A 6,774-nucleotide genomic window follows, 5' to 3' on the forward strand; every position below is an offset into this window, starting at 1 on the left:
TATAGACTCATTATCATATTGCTGCTTGTGGGGGCTTGCTGTGCACAAATTGCCTGATGCATTTCCTACATCACGTCATTGACTACACAAATTCATTTGACCGTGAAGCGACTTGAAATGTTCCTGCGGTTGGGAAATGTGCTATAAATGTAACTTCTTACTTAACCTGGTTTTGCTCCATGAAGATTCCACTCCGACAGTGCGGTGCTCCCTCAGTACTGCCCCTCCGACAGCGCAGCGCTCCCTCAGCACTGCCCCTCCGACAGTGCGGTGCTCCCTCAGTACTGCCCCTCCGACAGCGCAGCGCTCCCTCAGCACTGCCCCTCCGACAGTGCGGCGCTCCCTCAGTACTGCCCCTCCGACAGTGCAGCGCTTCCTCAGTACTGCCCCTCCAAAAGTGCAGCTCTCCCTCCCTCACTACTGCCCCTCCGACAGTGCAGCGCTCCCTCAGTACTGTCCCTCCGTCAGTGCAGCACTCCCTCATACTGCCCCTCCGACAGTGCAGCGCTCCCTCAGTACTGTCCCTCCGACAGTGCAGCGCTCCCTCAGTACTGTCCCTCCAACAGTGCAGCGCTCCCTCAGTACTGTCCCTCCGACAGTGCAGCGCTCCCTCATACTGCCCCTCCGACAGTACAGCGCTCCCTCAGTACTGTACCTCCGACAGTGCAGCACTCCCTCAGTACTGCACTGAAGTGTCAGCTCAGATTTACATGCTTAAGTCTCTGGAGTGGGACTTGAACCCACAACTTTCTGACTCAGGGGCTAGTTGTGCTACCCACGGAGTCACAGCTGACACAGGTCTGTGTTGGTCTGTGCTGGTCTCAGCTTAGCAATGTAGCTTCTAGATTAGAGAAGGGAAAACTGGCCAGGGTTCCTGCCCCTGATTGCTGTCCCATCACCCCTGCTGAAAGGCGCGTACACCAAGACGGAACAGGATTGGGCTTGACTGTGATGCTTGCCATGGTGGAACAGCTCGTGGACACTCACCATCCAGGATTGCACGCGAGGAGTTGGCCACTAGGTCATGGTTGCCCGTGGATCTGCACCAACTCCCCCGCCCCCGCCACACCACCCCCCCCTGCTCTCCCTCCCCCCCGCCCCCCAGAGAAAGAGTGGAGAAGACTGAAAGGCAGAAAAAAAATCCCCTCCCTCCCTCGTGTGATTCAGACGGAAGGAGAAGCGGGGAACCAGTTCTCCTATTCAACATGGCACTCTTCCGGGGATTGTCTGGCATGTTTTCCTCATTACTGGAGCTGCAAAGCCTCAGTGTGATATTTCACTTTAAAGCAGCCACCTTCTGACTGTCTGCTGGTTAATTAGTCCGTCCCCACAGCGATTTAAAGGTTGAAGATGCAGATTAAAGTCGTTTCCCTGCTCACCGCCTGCCAGTCTCTGTGTCTCATCATTGCACACCAGCTCCATTAAAACATTCCCAATTAAAGCTGCATTTGCAATAAGCGGATAAACAAATGGGAAACAGTGCCAATTAGGCCTGCGATACTTTGATCGATGTAGGTTTAATGCTGTTCTTCAAAGTGAAGTTGTTTACCCAATTGGCCCAGGCAGCAGCTTGCAGAACCTGATGGAGATAAATACAGGGCGATTTGGACTGAATACGTACTCGGGGCAAGGCAGTGCCAGAACTTGCAATGCAAAGTTCAGAATTTAAAACTTAAAGCAACTCTGTGCTTCCTCTCCCTGTGCGGCCAGCCACAGATTAATCCCCATAAAGCTCACAGACAGAAAGAAAGAATCAGTTATTTCGCACTTTTCACAAGCTCAGTGGGTCTGGAAAGCAGTTCACAGCCAAATACTGTGTGTTTGAAGTGTGGTCACTGTTGCAATGTAGAAAACACACCAGCTAATTTGTGCACAGCAAGCTCCCACAAACAGCAAGGAGATGCTGGGGCCAGGACACCGGGAGAGAACTCCCCTGCTCTTCTTCGGAATAATGCCGTGGGACCTTTTCCCTGAGCGGGCCGACAAGGCCTTGGTCTAACTTTTCATCTGAGAGACGGCAGCACCAACAAACAGTGCAGCGGGTCCTCGCTCATCACTCGATTTGTGTGCTTAAGTCTCTGCATTGGGACTTCAGCCCACCTTCTGACTGAGAGACCAGTGTGCTACCACGGCTGACAACTAAACACCCAAGCTCACCGCTCCCTGAGCTGCCCGGTGCCCTCTCCGACTCTCAGCCAAACTCGGCAGTGTCCTGCTCGAAGGTCATGTGCCCCTCACCTCTGTTTCTCAATCGGCATTTCCCATTTTTCTTCTAAACATGAATTTTGGGCTACCCCGCCAAGCCATGAAATGCCTCAGGAGACATTGGGCCTCAGGTTGGCTGTGCACCTGGCGACTATTGTTCCCAGGGCCAACAGCGAAGCTGCAGTGTGAGGATGGCAAGTGCTGTGTGATGGAGAATACCTCGATCTTACAGCAGGCACATCCGACTACTGCAGATCGCCCCCTGAGAAGCAGCGGAGGTCAAGGGTCGACGTGCGGAGCCCACACTGTGCGGAGCCCACTGTCGGAGCCGTCACCCCAAGCTGGAGGCCCCCCTGACTGTTTGCAATCTGCAGTAAGTACTCTAACTCAACAATCAAGCAATCTCCCCTGTTGTCCTTGCTTCCCACCTCTGAAACACCAGACACCTCCTGGGGTGCTGGTACATTTTCAAGGTGGTGAGCTCACGTACAAGCCCAGACGGTGACTGGCATTCGGCCATTCCACTTTGGGGGCCTCACAGCAGAGCCTGAAGCCATGCACATGCGCCCACCTTCTAACAGGACCAGGCACTCTGGCCGGTTTCTTGTCTCCCTTGCCCGTACATGCTTGAGGCCAATTGTAGTTCCCCAGTTGTACCATAGGCTGAAATCACATCACTTGACACAGATTGAGAGGTTGAGTCTGGGACCCTTTGGGCTTGTCGGGATTCCTCGCCCTCCTTCAGAATTGTTTTTTTTATTCATTCATGCGATGTGGGCGTCGCTGGCAAGGCCGGCATTTATTGCCCATCCCTAATTGCCCCTTGAGAAGGTGGTGGTGAGCTGCCTTCTTGAACCGCTGCAGTCCGTGTGGTGAAGGTGCTCCCACAGTGCTGTTATAAGGAGGGAGTTCCAGGATTTTGACCCAGTGACGATGAAGGAATGGCGATATATTTTGCAATTCAGGATGGTATTCCATCACACTCCTGACTTGTGCCTTGTAGATGGTGGAAAGGCTTTGGGGAGTCAGGAGGTGAGACACTCACCGCAGAATACGCAGCCTCTGACCTGCTCTTGTTGCCACAGTATTTATGTGGCTGATCCTGTTAAGTTTCTGGTCAATGGTGACCCCCAGAATATTGATGGTGAGGGGTTCGGCGATGGTGATGTCATTGAATGTCAAGGGGCGGTGGTTAGACTCTCGCTTGTTGGAGATAGTCATTGCCTGGCAGTTGTGTGGCAGGAATGTTACTTGCCACTTATCAGCCCAAGCCTGAATGTTGTCCAGGTCTTGCTGCATGCAGGCATGGACTGCTTCATTATCTGAGGAGTTGCAAATGGAACTGAACACTGTGCAGTCATCAGCGAACATCCCCACTTCTGATCTTATGATGGAAGGAAGGTCATTGATGAAACAGCTGAAGATGGTTGGGCCTAGGACACTGCCCTGAGGAACTCCTGCAGCGATGTCCTGGGGCTGGGATGATTGACCTCCAACCACCACAACCATCTTCCTTTGTGCTCGGTATGACTCCAGCCAGTGGAGAGTTCTCCCCCTGATTCCCATTGATTTCAGTTTTACTCAGGCTCCTTGATGCCACACTCGGTCAAATGCTGCCTTGATGTCAAGAGCAGTCACTCTCACATAACCTCTGGAATTCAGCTCTTTTGTCCATGTTTGGACCAAGGCTGTAATGAGGTCTGGAGCCAAGTGGTCCTGGCAGAACTGTAAGGTTACTAATTTTCAGAAAAATACAAACCATGAACTAAAAATTGATTAAACCAAGCTTTTGGAATTAAGTTGGACAATTAAGGACATTCTGTGGTCAGGAACGAAAACTGACTTCATGCATAGCAACAGTGGAGTTGTTACATGAGGCCTGGAACTTGATTGACCAGGGTGGGGAAAACAGCCCACTGGAGACATCGAGTCTGTAAAAAGACCGGACAACAAAGGACCCCACAAAATGCAAATTTTTGGATAACAGCATTCAGCATAAGGAAATATCATTTGCATTGTCGACTCCGTGTGCAAATTAGTAGCCATTCAACTTATCACCACAGCCAGTTAAACAGATCACCATATCGATAATCGGATCTCAGAAGCAAGAAACTTATTCATACTATGGATATGAATATACAGACACAGTGACACACAAGCGGGAAACACAAGGAGGACAGGAAGACGGAAGGACGGAAGGACATGAAGACAGAAGGACGGAAGGACAGAAGGACAGGAAGATGGAAGGAGCAGCAGAAAAGGAACAGAAGCTGCAGAGAATGGCCGGAAGAAGAAACAGCAGGTTAGGGAATCGAGGACCAGGAATCTCTGGTGATTATATGTCTAAAGTCAAATTTCTTTCAGAAGTCTAGTCTGTAGTTTTAGTCATTTTTTGTTGCGTAATAAAACTGATACTGGGATAGCCAACATTTTGTGCCATGCGTTGTCCTTTCCCACTATAATTTCCGAGGTCTACGAATCAGAGTAGGGTGAACAACAAACACCCTACAGAACCCAAATTGAGCATCTGTGAGCGGATTACTGGGGAGTAAGTGCCGCTTGATAGCATTGTTAATGGCATCTTCCATCATTTTGCTGATGATTGAGATTATGGGCGGTAATTGGCCGGATTAGATTTGTCCTGCTTTTTGTGGACAGGACATACCTGGGCAGTTTTCCACATTGTCGGGTAGATGCCAGTGTTGTAGCTGTACTGGAACAGCTTGGCTAGAGGCGTGGCTAGTTCTGGAGCACAAGTCTTCAGCACGACAGCCGGGATGTTGTCAGGGCCCAAAGCCTTTGTTGTATCCAGTGCACTCAGCCGTTTCTTGATATCATGTGGGGTGAATCGAATTGGCTGAAGACTGGCTTCTGCGATGGTGGGGACCTCAGGAGGAGGCCGACATGGATCATCCACTCAGCACTTCTGGCTGAAGATGGTTGTAAATGCTTCAGCCTTGTTTTTTGCACTCGCGTGCTGGGCTCCGCCATCATTGAGGATGGGGATATTCATGGAGCCTCCTCCTTCCATTAGTTGTTTAATGATCCACCACCATTCATGACTGGATATGGCAGGATTCAGAGCTTTAATCTGATCTGTTGGTTGTAGGATCGCTTAGCCCTGTCTATAGTATGCAGCTTCCCCAAGTTGGTACCTCATTTTTAGGTATGCCTAGTGCTGCACCTGGCATGCTCTTCTGCACTCCTCATTGAACCAGGGTTGGTCCCCTGGCTTGATGGTGATGCGAGAGTGAGGGATATGCCAGGCTATGAGGTTGCAGATTGTTGTGGAATACAATTCTGCTGTTGCTGATGGCCTCCAGCGCCTCATAGATGCCCAGTTTTGAGCTGCTAGATCTATTCTGATTCCTATTTTGCACAGTAGTAGTGCCACACAACATGATGGAGGGTGTCCTCAGTGTGAAGATGGGACTTTGTCTCCACAATGGCTGTGTGGTGGTCACTGCTACCAATGCCATCATGGACAGATGCATCTGCAACAGGTAGATTGGTGAGGACGAGGTCAAGTAGGTTTTTCCCTCATGTTGATTTTCTCACCACCTGCCAGAGGCCCAGTCTGGCAGCTATGTCCTTCAGGATTCGGCCAGCTGTGGTACTACCGAACCACTCTTGAAGTTACCCAGAGTACATTCTGTGCCCTCAGTTCTTCCAAGTAGTGTTCAACATGGAGGTTTACTGATTCATCAGCAGGAGGTTTCCTTGCCCATGCTTGACCTGAAAGTTCATGGGGTCCAGAGTCAACTTTGAGGACTCCCAGGGCCACGCCCTCCCAGCTGTGTCACTATGGCTGGTGGGACAGGACATACCCAGGGATGGTGATGGAGGAGTGTGGGACAAATGTATGACGATATCAGGCTGTTGCTTGACTAGTCTGTGGGACAGCTCTCCAGATGTTCATGAGGGGGACTTTGCCGGGTCGACTGTGTTGTTGTCATTGTGTCGATGCCAGGTGGTCCGTCCGGTTTTATTCTTCTATATTATTTCTTGTAGCAGTTGGTTAGGCCATTTAAGTGTCAACCACTTTGCTGTGGGTTTGGAGTCACATATAGGCCAGACCGGGTAAGGGCTAACAGATTTCTATCCCTAAAGGGCATTAGTAAACCAGATGGATTTTTACAATAAACCAATAGTTTCATGCTTTTTATTCCAGATTTATTTAATTGATTGAATTTAAATTCCCCAGCTGCCGTGGTGGGATTTGAACTCGGGTATCCCGATCATTAGGCCTCAGGATTACAGGTCTAGTAACGTTACCACTGTGCTACCGTTCCCTCTAAGGTCCAACTCAATACAAAAGGCCCATGATCAAGAGAGACACGAATAATTTTCTAAGTCTGAGGAATTTTATTTGACACGGCAGTTTTTACCACAAATAAAGTCCCAGTTTATCACACGGCGATTGTGGTGATCACAGCACAGGATCGATGGGAAGGCCAGGCCCTTGGTCCTGAGGGTGAGGAAGGTTCCTCTCCTAAACTGTCTCATTCCAATGTCACATATCCCAGCAACCTGGGATATTTTTCTCTCTGTCTGCTAATGTCATATTTG

Source organism: Pristiophorus japonicus, chromosome 13 (genome assembly GCF_044704955.1).
Source record: "Pristiophorus japonicus isolate sPriJap1 chromosome 13, sPriJap1.hap1, whole genome shotgun sequence".
In the NCBI taxonomy this organism is placed as follows: Eukaryota; Metazoa; Chordata; class Chondrichthyes; family Pristiophoridae; genus Pristiophorus; species Pristiophorus japonicus.